Raw genomic sequence first — 14,250 nt, forward strand, 5'->3', positions numbered from 1 at the left:
GTCTGGAGGTGAACTAACAGATACAAGGCAATATACAGGCTTATATAGCCCGAGTGGCCATTACCGGCATTACAGTACACAGGGGGCTCTTAAAGGCACATACACCACAATTCCTCCCCTTTTAGACAACCAGTACATAATATTTTAAGTAATCATTACTTAACATGTTACAAGAACAATAATCTACACATTGCTGCAGTTAATCAATTATAAGTCAGTCTTTCTGGAGGCTTCCTGACTCGGTCCGGATAACGCCTCGGTGGTGTAGTAGTTTCTGGTGGTGTAGTAGGTTCTTTTGGCAAGGCTGATTCGGCTTGAATGCCAGTGTTGGGTTCATCTGGTTCCAGTATCACCGGATCGGAGGTAGATACTATGGGTATCTCTACTTCATCATTAGGCGTATAGAGTTGTGGTGTAGGTTGTCCCTTTTCGGATGACTCTATGATCTGGTCAGCATGGCACCTTATTATGCTTTCTCCAATGTCCTAGTCGTGTGCAAATAGTTCCAGGCTGCCATTTCTCGGTACGGTAGTCCCGGGCCAAAACTTGTTGACCTATCTGGAAGGTTCTAGTTGGCCTTTCATTCATGCCTTGAAATTGACGGTTCTCCACGTCCCTTCTGATGTTTGGCTTGATCAAATCCAGCCGGCATCTTAGGCTTCTATTGAAGAACATCATGGCGGGAGTTTGGTTTGTAACCACATGTGTTGCATTCCTGTATGCAAACAAGAAGTTATCTACCTTATGCTGAAGTTTTATGTCTTCATTACCCATGGCCATTATGGCCTTCTTGAAGGTCTGGACAAACCTTTCAGCCAATCCATTGGTGGCGGGATGGTATGGGGCGGACGTGTAGTGCTTAACCCCATTGTTTTTTTTAAGAACTTCCTGAATTCTTCGGACACAAATTGCGGTCCATTATCGGAACAGATCTGTTCAGGCAGCCCATTCCTGGCAAATATGGTCCTTAATACTGTGATGTTTGTTTCCGTGGTGGTGGAGGACATCTTTATTACCTCCGGCCACTTGGAGTGTGCATCAACCGTGATTAAGAACATGGAGTCCATAAATGGACCAGCAAAGTCGATGTGTACACTTTGCCATGGAGATGAGGGCCACTCCCATGGATGTAGAGGGGCTTGTGGTGGGGCGTTTTGGACCTTCTGGCATCCTAGGCAGCTCTTGGTCATTTCTTCGATGTCTCCATCTATACCTGGCCACCACACAAACGCTCTGGCTAGGTTCTTCATTTTCACTCCACCCAGATGCCCCTCGTGAAGCTCCTTTAGCACTTTATCCTGGAGTTTGGGTGGAATCACCACTCTGGATCCACACATCAAGGTTCCTCGGCACACTGACAGCTGTTCTCTTCTTTGCGAGAATGCTGGCAACAGTGGTTCGCCATGTGCTGGCCATCCCTTCACCGTTAAATCGTAGACTCGTGAGAGAGTCGGGTCATTTCTCGTTTCCTTTTCAATGGCAGAATTTGTTACTGGTAGACATTCCACTATGGTTGAGTGGAACATCTCCACTGGGTCTACTGCAGGTGCCTCTTCTACCGTTGGCAACGGTAGGCGCGATAAGCCGTCAGCATTCCCATGCTGTTTTGATCCTTTGTATTCTATGTCATATTGGTGTGCCCCTAGGAAAAGGGACCACCTCTGTAGTCTTTGCGCTGTCATAATGGGAACACCCTTTTTAGGGTTGAATATGTTGACGAGGGTTGATGGTCAGTCAACAAGGTAAATTTTTGTCCGTGTAGGTAATGGTTGAATTTCTTCACTCCCCATACCAGGCTGAGTGCTTCCCTGTCGATCTGGGCATAGTTACGCTCAGCTGAGTTCAATGAGCGTGACGCAAAAGCTATCGGCCGTTCTGAGCCATCAGGGAATCTATGTGATAATACCGCTCCTACGCCGTAAGGGGATGCATCGCACGCCAGTCTGATTGGCGGTGATGGGTTGTAATGAGCCAAAACTTCCTTGGACGTGATCAAGCCTTTACATTTATGGAAGGCACGTTTACAGTCCTCGCTCCATTCCCAAATTACTCCAGTTTGTAGCAGTTCGTTAAGAGGGTGCAGAACAGTTGACAAGTTCGGTGAAAATTTATGGTAGTAATTTATCAATCCCAGGAACGACCTTAATTGTGAGACATTTTCAGGTGCTGGTGCTTTTATGACCGCTTCAATTTTCTCAGGGGACTTATGCAACCCTTCTTCATTAATTATGTGGCCACAATATGATATTTGTTTCTGGAAAAATTCGCACTTGGGGCGGTTTGCTCGTAGGCCCCGTTCTCTCAGCCTAGTGAGCACCTTCTCCAAATTGGCAAGGTGTTCGTTGTCGTTTTCTCCTGTTACAAGGATGTCGTCTAGGTAGCACTGAGTCCCAGGAATCCCTTGCAGGACTTGTTCCATAGCTCTTTGCCAGATAGCTGGAGCTGATGCTATTCCGAAAACCAGTCGATTGTACTGGTACAGGCCTTTGTGTGTGTTTATTGTGAGATACTTTTTAGAGGCCTCCTCAACCTCCATCTGTAGATATGCCTGTGCCAAGTCAATTTTTGTGAAACGTTTCCCTCCGGATAGTGAGGCGAAAATATCTTCTATCCTCGGAAGAGGATACTGTACCGTGTGAAGGACTGGGTTTACAGTCACCTTGAAGTCCCCACAGATGCGAATTTTTCTCTGTTCTTCAGATTTATCATTATTTAACGTTTTCTTCATGACCGGGACGATGGGTGTTGCCCACTCGCTCCAATCTATCTTGGATAACACGCCTGTCTTTTCCAAATTCTCCAGCTCTGCCTCGACTGCTGGACGAATTGCGTATGGCACCGGCCTTGCCTTAAAAAACTTGGGAATTGCCGCATCTTCCACCTTTATTGAGGCGGTGACGCCTTTCAATGTTCCTAGTTCCTGTTGGAACACTTCTTTGGCGTTATCCAAGATGTCTTTTAATTGTTCAGGTATGATGTCATCATTTTTTTTCTTACTGGTCACCGTCAGTGCCTGAATGGAGTGCCAGTCCAAACGTATCTTCCTGATCCATTCACGTCCCAACAGCGGTGGACCACCATCTTGCAGAACGTATAAATACAACTTCTGTATTTCCTTGCCGTTGTATACAACAGGCACCTTTATTTTCCCTTTGGAGTATACTTTCTGCCCCGTATATGTTTTCAAGATAATGGATGTGTCTTTCAAAGGTATATGCGGAAATAGCCGCTCGTAATCCCGTCGACTTATGACAGTCAGAGCTGATCCTGTATCTAGCTCCATTTTAACTGGGGACCCCGCTATCGTGAGGGTAACCCAAATGGTCTGGTAATCTTCTTTGGCAATTACATTATGTAATTTGAGAGAGCTTAGTCTCTTGTTTCCGGAGTCGCTATCGCTCTTCTGGTCTTCGGAGCTACTGTCCGTCATCATTTGTATCTTTCTGTACTTTTCTTTATTGATTTTTTTTCTGTCAGTGGATTTTTTGTTTCCAGATCGGCATACACGTGTAATGTGTCCCATCTTTCCGCATTGCCTGCATGCTTTGTCCTTGAACCAGCAGTCCCTCTGGTCATGGGTGGATCTGCCGCAGCGATAACATCTCTCGAAACCCCGTGTCATTTCATGGGTGCCGAAGTCCTGTGGCTTTTGCTGTATCTTTGCAGCTCCTCTTGCTGCTGCTTCGTATGATACAGCCACACTGAAAGCCTTGTCCAGTGTCAAATCTTTCTCAGAAAGTAGCTTTTTTTGTGTTCCTTCATTTAGGAGACCGCAGACGAATTTGTCTCGTAGAGAATCTGCCAGTCCTGTCCCGAATTGGCAGTGTAGGGTATCAACAATCTCCTTAAAATTCTTGTCCATCGGTTTGGCTGGAGTGATTAAGTTTCGTAACAGCCCGTATGTCCTTGCGCCCATTAGATTTAGAAGTACCGATGCCTTTTTATCATCTTTTATTTCATTCGCTGTGCAATATTTCTCCACTCTTTCCACATATGTGGTCCAATTCTCTATATAGTTATCGAAAGCATTAATATTGTCAGCCTTAGGCATCTTGGAAAAAAAATGGCGCCTCCCGCGCTTTCCCGCCGCTGCTGCTGACAACGCTGTTTTCCGCGGTTTTTATTTACAGGTGGAGACTCGTTCTCGCCGGACTCTCTGGGACTTTTCTCTCCCTCTGCTTGTCCGAATGCCGACCTGCTTTGCAGCGCCAGCCGTCTCCCGAGTGCTCCCCCCCTCTGTCTGTGTTTGCCTCCGCCTTCGCTGCTCGGCCCCGCTGCAGAGCCAGCCGATGGAGCCCCAGCCCGCCGCCCAGGAAGGATTATTGCAGTACCTGCCACCAGCTCGGCTAGCTGGTGAAACCACAGTTTTTTTTTTTTTTTTTCTTGCTTTTCTTTGATTTTCGTCTGAGGAATCAATCTTCTTGAGGTGCTGCCGAATTGCAGGTAAGTCCGTTTCCACTTCGTCGCCACTGTTGTATCCGTGTGTTAATAGAGACACGGAAGGCAGGAGTAGGTTTCACAGGTGTTTACTGAACAAAGGCTGGAGGTGAACTAACAGATACAAGACAATATACAGGCTTATATAGCCCGAGTGGCCATTACCGGCATTACAGTACACAGGGGGCTCTTAAAGGCACATACACCGCAATAAGGTCAGAAGTGGGGATGTTTTTGCTAATAATTGCAGTGTTCAGTTCCATTCGCAACTCCTCAGATAATGAAGCAATCCGTGCCCGCATGCAGCAAGACCTGGACAACATTCAGGCTTGGGCTGATAAGTGGCAAGTAACATTTGCGCCACACAAGTGCCAGGCAATGACCATCTCCAACACGAGAGAGTCTAGCCACCTCCCTATGACATTCAACAGGATTATCTTCGGCGAAACCCCCATCATCAACATCCTGGAGGTCACCATTGACCAAAAGCTTAACTGGCTACAAGAGTAGCGAGTCAGGAGGTGAGTCACTCACCATCTACCATGCACAAGTAAGGAGTGTGATGAAATACTCTCCACTTGGCTGGATGAGTGCAACTCCAACTCCAACAACACCAAGTAGCTCAACACCATCCAGGACAAAGCAGCCCGCTTGATTGGCACCCCATCCGCCACCTTAAACATTCACTCCCTCCACCACCGGCGTACCGTGGCTGCATTGTGTACCATCTACAAGATGCACTGCAGCAACTCACCAAGGCTACTTTGACAGCTCCTCCCAAACCCTCAACCTAGAAGGACTAGGGCAGCAGGCTCATGGGAACACCATGTTCTTTCATTCTTTCATCGTCACTGGGTCAACTCCCTCCCTAAGAGTACTGTGGCAGTACCTTCACCTCACGGACTGCAGTGGTTCAAGGCGGCGGCTTAGCACCACCTTCTCTAGAGCAATTAGGGATAGGCAACAAATGCTGGCCTTGCCAGAGACGCCCACATCGTCCATGAATGAATTTTTAAAAAACTCCAAAAAAAAAGTTAAACACCATTTAAAGATCTGCAGCACTTTTTGTCTATAGACGGAGATGAAAACTGAAACTCACCAAGACTGAGGAATTTCTCAGCGCAGAGGCCGAGTGAAGAAAGGAAGAAGGCTATCTTGTACAGAAACTCGAGGTGAGGTAGTAGACAATGAAGATTTTGAAGGAGATGAGCGGGTTGAACAGGCTGAGGTGCATGAAGAAAAAAATGCTGCCAGAGTAGGGGGGAGGGGAAAGAGGAAGGTGTGACTAGGTGATGAGAGCCACGCCACCACCCCAGTGATTTGGGTGGGGCAGGTAGTCAGCACTCGAGGCTTCAGTAAGGGTCAAGCTGTTGCCATCTGTGAGCCAAGTTTCAGTCAAAGCCAGGATGTCTTTACTGTTAACCCAATAAGGCTATGGATGGCAAGGGCTTTGTTTGCGAATAAGCAGGCAAATGCAGAGATGCTTGATCCACCAGCAGATTCTAATGGGACATTAGTGGGTGGGATGAGAAGGAGGTTGGGTGATAATACCCCCCCAGGGTGTGCTGGGCGGGAAGGTTGGCGAGAGAAGAGGATGGAGCAGTTAGGGTTACTGCTCAATGAGGGAGCAACTGTGCCACAATGGGCCTGTCAAAGAATGCTTAGAAAGGCACTCTAATTGTGGGGTTGTTCAAGGGGGACTGAAGCGGGACATCAGCAGGAGAGAAGTAAGGTAGGGGAGAAGTGATGGGCTAGGACAAGGATCAGAGGAACAAACTACCTGAGAGGGGAGACATGAAAGGTGGCAAGAATGGGTAACAGGAAAGAGAGGAGAGAGTAGGGCACCGAGTAGGGCCCAAAAAATAGGGAGATAGAAATAATGGGCTCGGGATTGCAGCGGCAACCAAAATACACGTGTAAATGGGCATAAAGAAAATTCTAGGTTACATAGGCATGTCAGATGTTAAGAAAGACATCACAATCAAACAGAAGACAGTGAGGAGATGATGGCCCAGAACTTGGTGTCGGGAGCTTGCCACGTGTGCAAGCCCCCGATCTGCACTCACCCTGCGCGCTAACATCTGAAGCCCAGGCCTGCTTGCATTTCCTGTCACAGACCTGGTTCAGATGTCAGCGCGCAGTGCTTACCTGATCCAGCGGCGTAGTTAGTGCGATGTGCCGGCTGGGATCAGGTGAGCACTGTACAACCAATCAGGGGAGGGGAAGGTTCATTCATGAGTTTGAGAGTAAGAACTGTCAAACTCATGAAAACTGCGGGGGCCCAAAACACTATTTAAACTTTAAATAAAAATTTAAAAAACATCCCAATCATTACATTTAGTGTAAATAAGTTTTAAAAAATTTAAACAATAATTTTTTTTTGTTGAAAAAAATTAATTTTTAATAAAAATGGTCTAAAACTAAACTTACCTTATTGTAGATTCTTTAAAATAATAAACCTGTGGGAAAAAAAATTCTAAATTACACTAAAACACCACTTACCTGTAAAAATAAATACTTATGTGTGCTTTTTACAAGCGTAAAGACCGGAGGCCTTTAGACATGCGCAAATCCCCCAAAACAGAGGAAATCCAAGACGTACGCGCTGCCCCCTACAGCGCACGCGCTAGCCTCTTCAACTCTTGGGTTAGAGGAGAGGAAATGCCGGTTTTCAGCGCATGCGCTGTGCATGCTGAAAACCAGCATTTCCTCCGGCCAGACGCGTGAGTACCTCTTCCGTACTCACGCGTTTGGGGAGGAATTACTGCCCCGATATAAAACAGTCCAAAGTAAAAGTCTGAAGGCCTATGATGGGATGAAGTCAACTTGTAGGCAGCATTGTATCAGCTTGGAGCATCCAGAAACCAATGTCCAGGTTCAAAGTCAGTAATAATGGAGATGATTTGGATCTAGCAGCCATTTGAGGGGCAGAGTATCAGCTGAGGTGCTGGTAAAAGTTGTAAAGTGGGCCGAGGAGTGGAAAGTGAACCACGAACCAACAGAAGTTGATCCTGCGGTCCAACACAGGTGATAGTAGTGTATACCACCAGATCCAACAGACCAGCAGAGAAGCATGGAGCTGTGATGTGAAACCCAGCGAGCTCGTCCAATGAATAACTGTAGGTAGCAATGAGCACACAAAACTGGAAGTGGCAGCAGGAGATAGAGGAGCTGGTCCAACAGTTTAACACAGTCCAGCAAAAGGTGAAAAAGTTCTGAAGGACGAGAGTAGCAGAGTTAATGCCCTTGGGAAGCAAAACAGATAGCAGCAGGACAGAAACTATTCAGCAGCCTGGGGACATTGGGTGCCTACAGGAGCAGAGTTTTCCTTTGTTACGGAAGGTCAGTTGCCCAAGTGGCTCATCCTGAACCACCCGAGAGAGAGGAAGACTAAGTGAACATTGTGGTAAACCACTGTTAACTCTGTACAGGTCCGGGCATGTCTCCGCCCCTGGCTCCACCCCTAAGCCCAGGTATAAAGGTGACTCACCACCCTTCCCCCGGGAGCTCTTAGGATGGATCCACTAGCAGAGGCATGCTCCAGTTCTTAGTCAATAAAAGCCTACTTCGTATAAGTTCAACTCGTAGTCTTTGGTGTTGTTGATAGTGCATCAAACATGCTAAGAATCATAGAATGATGCAGCACAAAAGGAGGCCATTCGGCCCATTGTGCCTGTGCCAGCTCTTTGGTAGAGCTGTCCAATTAATCCCACTCGCCTGTTCTTTCCCCATAGCCCTGTAAATGTTTTCCCTTCAAGTATTTATTCAATTCTCTTTTGAATGTTACTGGCAGTGCATTCCAGCTCACAACAACTCGCTGTGTAAAAAAATGTTTCCTCATGTCGCCTCTGGTTCATTGCCAATCACCTTAAATCTCTGCCCTCTGGTTACCAATGACCCTTCTGCCACTGGAAACAGTTTCTCCTTATTTACTTTATCAAAACCATTCATGATTTTGAACACCTCTATCAAATCTTCTCTTAACCTGTTCTGCTCTAACGACAATAAGCACAGCTTCTCCAGTCTCTCCACATAACGGAAGTCCCTGATCCCTGGTACCATTCTAGTAAATCTCTTCTGTTCCCTCTCTGAGGCCTTGGCATTCTTCCTAAAGTGTGGTGCCCAGAATTGAACACAATACTCTGTCTGAGGCCTAACCAGTGTTTTATAAAGGTTGTAGGGTTCTCAAAATTCCCGCATTCCCCAAAGTTATGGATAAAGGGACCCTGTATGGACAAGTTATTAAAAACAGGGTACCCAAAATGGCTTCTGTAACCTCGTGACCAAAACTGACAGGATTTTAAAAGCAAGGCCCTGCAAACAGGCAGGCCCTGAAACGAAATTTAAAATGCAGGAATCTGTGAAGAGACTTTGTGGAGCCAGACAGCTAAAGCAAACACAGAATATGCATTTCATTCGCCTTGAAACAGATCAAGTTAGAATGGGCCTAAATCGAGGCCATTAGGTTTCTGCATATTTAATGGGTAACAGCTCACAGTAGCCATCAAGTCAGGATGGGGAAAATTAAGTTTTATAAATGACAAACAACCAGGACATCGAGGCCATTAGACCCAGAGACAACCACTCTAGCAGTCGTTAAAGTAAATGGCTGTTGTAGGAACGGAAGTTCCTAGCTGAAGAATTGAGATCGACGCAGAGAATCAAAAACAATAAAATTTAATGAACAAACGAAGTTAAACAGTAAACTGCTGGTTACAATGCAAATAGGTCTGGTCTGGTTGAAAGCCTCTCTAGAACTGCTAGAAGGTTCCGAGCACTGATGTCATCACGTTCTTCCCACCGTTGGGGGGATCACGTGACGGGCGGCATGACGTCATCACGCGGAGTAAAGGAAAGAAGCCATAGTACAGTTAACAGATACATTAAAGGTGCAGCCCCCGGTTGCACTACATTGCTGTTAAAGGAATTATAAACAATTGTCCTGAATCCCCTGGTGGCTCCGTCACATACGTCCCCCCAGAATTGTCTTTAACAGAAAAGGTAAGACGAGAAGGGGGTCTGACGAGTCTGTCCGACCGACTGCGATATTCTGGCAACTGGAACGGAGCGCTAGAAGATGAACTGGCAGTTGGCCGTGGTTGGGATGGTGCCGCAGGCATAGGAGAAGTGGCTGGCTGTGGCTGTACTGGACCGACGGTCGACGGTGGACGCCCACGACAAGGCGGTTGAGCGGTGACGACTGGCTTGCTCAGATCCAGATGAGCCGGTTTTAACCGGTCGATGGAGATGTGGTCAGGCTTACCGCCGACGTCGACTGTGAAAGACTCGTTGCCTGACGAGATGACGCGGAACAGACCAGTGTAAGGCGGTTTGAGCGGGTCTCTGTGAGCATCTTGACAAATGAAGACGTATTCGGCGCTCTTAAGCTCCACCGGAACATGGGAGCGCTGCAGGTCGTGATGAGACGTAGGCACTGGGATGAAATTCTTAGCCGCCTCTTGGTGGCTGACGAGCTGCTGAGCTGCGGACCAGGGTTCTGTGTGAGGAGGAAGAAAATCGCCAGGAACTCTGAGTGGTTGGCCGTAAACCAGTTCTGCAGAAGAAGATTGCAGGTCGTCCTTAGGAACCGTGCGAAGACCCAGCAGCACCCAAGGGAGCCTGTCCACCCAACCAGTCCCACGAAGACTAGCACGCAGTGCAGCTTTAAGGGACCTGTGAAATCTCTCGCGCAGACCGTTTGCCTGTGGATGATAGGCGGTGGTGCGATGAAGCTTGGTACCCAAACCCTGAGCCACGGCATTCCAAAGTTCCGAGGTAAATTGAGGTCCTCGGTCGGAGGAGATGTCGGCCGGTACCCCGAACCGAGCCACCCATGAAGAGATGAAGGCTCTGGAAACGTCCGCCGCTGTGGTGGCAACCAAAGGAATTGCCTCTGGCCACCGGGTGGTGCGGTCTACCATGGTGAGGAGATGCGTGAAACCACGAGAAGGAGGGAGAGGGCCAACCAGGTCCACATGAACATGGTCGAAGCGACACTCTGGAACTGGAAAAGTGGACACTGGAGCCTTAACATGGCGTTGGATTTTGGACTTCTGGCAACTCACGCAGGTATTGGTCCAGTCACGGACGTCGAGATGCATGCCTTTCCAGACGAACTTCTTTGCCATGAGTCGTTGTGAAGCCCTCATACCAGGGTGCGACAAACCATGGATTGCGTCGAAAACTCTCCTGCGCCATTCGACTGGTACAATTGGTCGGGGGACTCCCATCGAGATGTCGCAAAGGAGTGTGGTCCCTACGGCCTGAAAACTGACATCAGCCACTTGTAAGCTGGAAGGTGTGGTCCGGTATGCCTGCACTTCAGGGTCTGCCATCTGTTCTTCTGCCAAACCAACATAGTCGATTCCCAGGTGGACTGCGTGGACCGGGGCGCGGGAGAGACAATCCACCACCAGGTTGTCCTTGCCAGACACATGTTGTGTGTCTGTTGTAAATTCTGATATGAACATAAGATGACGTTGTTGCCGAGCCGACCATGGTTCTGCTGTCTTGGCCATGGCAAACGTAAGTGGCTTGTGGTCTACGAAAGCCGTGAATGGGCGTCCTTCCAGTAAGAAGCGAAAATGGTGGATGGCCAGGAAAAGTGCCAACAACTCCCTATCAAAGGTACTGTATTTGTGTTCATTTTTTCGCAATTGGCGGCTGAAGAAAGCCAGTGGTTGCCACATGCCGTTGACCAATTGCTCCTGCACTGCCACGATGGCATAGTCAGATGCATCTGTGGTAAGGGCGATGGTTGCACCTGGAAGAGGATGTGCTAACATGGTCGCATCAGCCAAAGCGTCCTTAGTGTTGAGGAACGCCTGGTCCATCTGGGGTGTCCAGTCGATGGGGTCTTTACCCGATTTACCTTTTAGAGCCTCGTACAACGGTTGCATTAACAGGGCCGCCTTGGGGACGAAACGATGATAAAAATTGACCATCCCCAGGAATTCCTGGAGAGCCCCGACGGTCTGAGGACACGGGAACGAGGTAACTGCCTCCACCTTCGTAGCCAGCGGAACGGCGCCTTCTGAGGTGATTCTGTGTCCCAGAAAATCAATGCTTTGTAAGCCAAACTGGCACTTGGCCGGGTTGATAATAAGGCCATGCTGGCTGAGACGAGAAAAAAGGGTACGCAAGTGCGTAATGTGCTCTTTCTTGCTGGTACTGGCGATGAGGATGTCATCGAGGTAGATGAAGATGAACTGCATATCGCGCAACACAGAATCCATGAGACGCTGGAAGGCTTGCGCTGCGTTCTTCAACCCAAACGGCATACGAAGGAACTCAAAGAGCCCGAAAGGCGTGATGACAGTGGTTTTGGGGACGTCCTGAGGATGAACGGGCACTTGATGATACCCCCGGACAAGGTCTACTTTGGAAAAGATGGAATTCCCTGCCAGGTGGGCTGAAAAATCCTGTATGTGAGGAATCGGGTACCGATCTGGAGTAGTAGCTTCATTCAGGCGTCTGTAGTCGCCGCATGGTCGCCATCCGCCGCCTGGTTTAGGAACGATGTGTAATGGTGAAGACCAAGGACTATTCGATCGTCAAATAATTCCCAGGCGCGCCATGGCATGGAGCTCCGCCTTTGCGGCTGTGAGTTTACCGGGTTCCAGCCTTTGAGCCCGTGCATAAACTGGGGATCCTGTCGTGGTAATGTGGTGCGCCACACCGTGCCTCACGACTGAAGAAGAAAAAGTGGGCCTGGTGAGCTCCAGAAACTCACCGAGAAGACGAGAGAACTCATCTGGAGATGGGACTGCACAGGCAACTGACCAAGACACAGCGGTGCTGTGGTGGCAGGGGACCAAATGAAAGGTGGCCGCGTTGATTAACCGGCAGTAACAGATGTCGACGAGAAAACCACTGGCGCAAAAAAAATCTGCCCCCAGGATGGCCTGTGAGACTTTCGCCGTGATGAACTCCCAAACAAAATGCTGGCCACCAAAACGCAACTGGACCCGACACTTTCCGAAAGTGCGGATGGCCGCACCATTGGCTGCCTCGAGGGAGGGACCGTGACCGCCGGATTGAAGATCGAGCTTCGACGCTGGTAGGATACTGCACTGGGAGCCACTATCACAGAGAAAACGTCGACCTGACAGGGAGTCTGTGATATAAAGGAGTTTCCCTGCGGAACCGACGGCCATCGCAACTCCGGCGTGTCCCTCAGGCCCTGTCGCCCTTCTCAGAAACCGCTGGTTTGAGGTAGTTTTTTGGGGGGAAAAACTGCAGGGAGGACAGCAGCATCGGGCTTTCACGCCAAAACGAGCGTGGTATGCACACCAGCCTGCTGGCAGAGGAGTCGGCTTCGCTCTTGTGGGGGATGGGCGCCTCGTGGCCGCACAACATTGTTGTGTGACGGTGAAAATTTTATCCGCTTCTGCAGCGAGTTCAGCACAGTCCGTGATCGCGGAATTGGCCAAGGCCGCCTGTACTGGCTCTGGCAACTGGCAGAGAAACAACTCCCGGAACAGAAAACATTCCGATTCCGAGCCCAAGAGCGTGAGCATCTGGCTCATGAGCTCTGATGGCTTTGAGTCCCCGAGGCCAGGCATGGAGATAAGTCTGCGAGCGCCTCCGACTTGGACAGACCGAAAACCTGCAGTAACCGTGTTTTTAAAGCTTCGTACTTGCCATCGTCCGGAGGACTCCCGAGGAGGCTGACGACCCGCGAGGCCGTGGCGCTGTCGAGGGTGGAGGCCATGTAATAAAAACGGGTCGAATCCGCTACTACTCCCCGGATTGCAAATTGGGCTTCTGCCTGGGAAAACCACGCGGCTGGTTGTTGCTCCCAAAATTGCGGCAGTTTGAGGGTGATGGCGTTCGTGTCCATGATGTAACTTCAACGAAAATTGTTCGAAGAAATCGGGGTCACCAATGTAGGAACGGAGGTTCCTAGCTGAAGAGTTGAGATCGATGCAGAGAATCAAAAACAATAAAATTTAATGAACAAACGAAGTTAAACAGTAAACTGCTGGATACAATGCAAATAGGTCTGGTCTGGTTGAAAGCCTCTCTAGAACTGCTAGAAGGTTCCGAGCACTGACATCATGACGTTCTTCCCGCCGTTGGGGGATCACGTGACGGGCGGCATGACGCCATCACGCGGAGTAAAGGAAAGAAGCCATAGTACAGTTAACAGATGCATTAAAGGTGCAGCCCCCGGTTGCACTACATTGCTGTTAAAGGGATTATAAACAATTGTCCTGAATCCCCTGGTGGCTCCGCCACACTGTAATCATTTTAAACGAGCCCGCCAAAAGTTAGACAAAGGGCTGACCTGATTTGGCGCGCAAATAAGGAATGAAGAACGGGTATAATTGTAGGCCCATCAGTAGTGATCGCTCTCTTGGCTCTTGCCCTTAGCTCTTGCTCCTGCCTCTCGTTCTCGTGCCCTGGCCTCGTGGCGGGCTCTTTTCTCGCTCCCCGCGCCGCTCAACACCAAGGACGCCCATTACACAGGGGCCAAACGTGGGAGGAGAACGGAACCCGATTCGATAGCACACAGGACACACAGGCCACAAATGGGCAGACGAGACCAAGAACGCGGTAAACCGATAAGAGCAGAGAAGGGCAGCGGAAAGACACGTTGGGGGACAAACGCCTAGTTATAAGCTGGCGTTTGAAGAAATAAGTTGGCGTTTACATGCATGGATAGTAAAACCCCAGAGTCATAGCCCAGGTTGAAGAATAAGCTGGCGTTCAAAGAATGGGTAACAAAATCAATGGACAATAATAGCTCAGTTTAAGAATAAACTGGCGTTCGAAGCTTGGATAGCAAAATCATTTAGACAGTAAAGACCA

At 48.9% G+C, this 14,250-nt stretch overlaps 1 protein-coding gene across 1 annotated transcript in view; it reads right to left on the reverse strand.

The window, feature by feature from the left end:
* The window catches only part of LOC147107497 (pyruvate dehydrogenase (acetyl-transferring) kinase isozyme 3, mitochondrial), a 125,363-nt gene that overhangs the window by 62,108 nt on the left and 49,005 nt on the right, over positions 1 to 14,250 (reverse strand). The window lies entirely within an intron of this gene.

The sequence above is a fragment of the Somniosus microcephalus genome, chromosome 14, assembly GCF_052327205.1.
Source record: "Somniosus microcephalus isolate GS21.2 chromosome 14, FLI_Smic_1.0, whole genome shotgun sequence".
Classification (NCBI taxonomy): domain Eukaryota; kingdom Metazoa; phylum Chordata; class Chondrichthyes; order Squaliformes; family Somniosidae; genus Somniosus; species Somniosus microcephalus.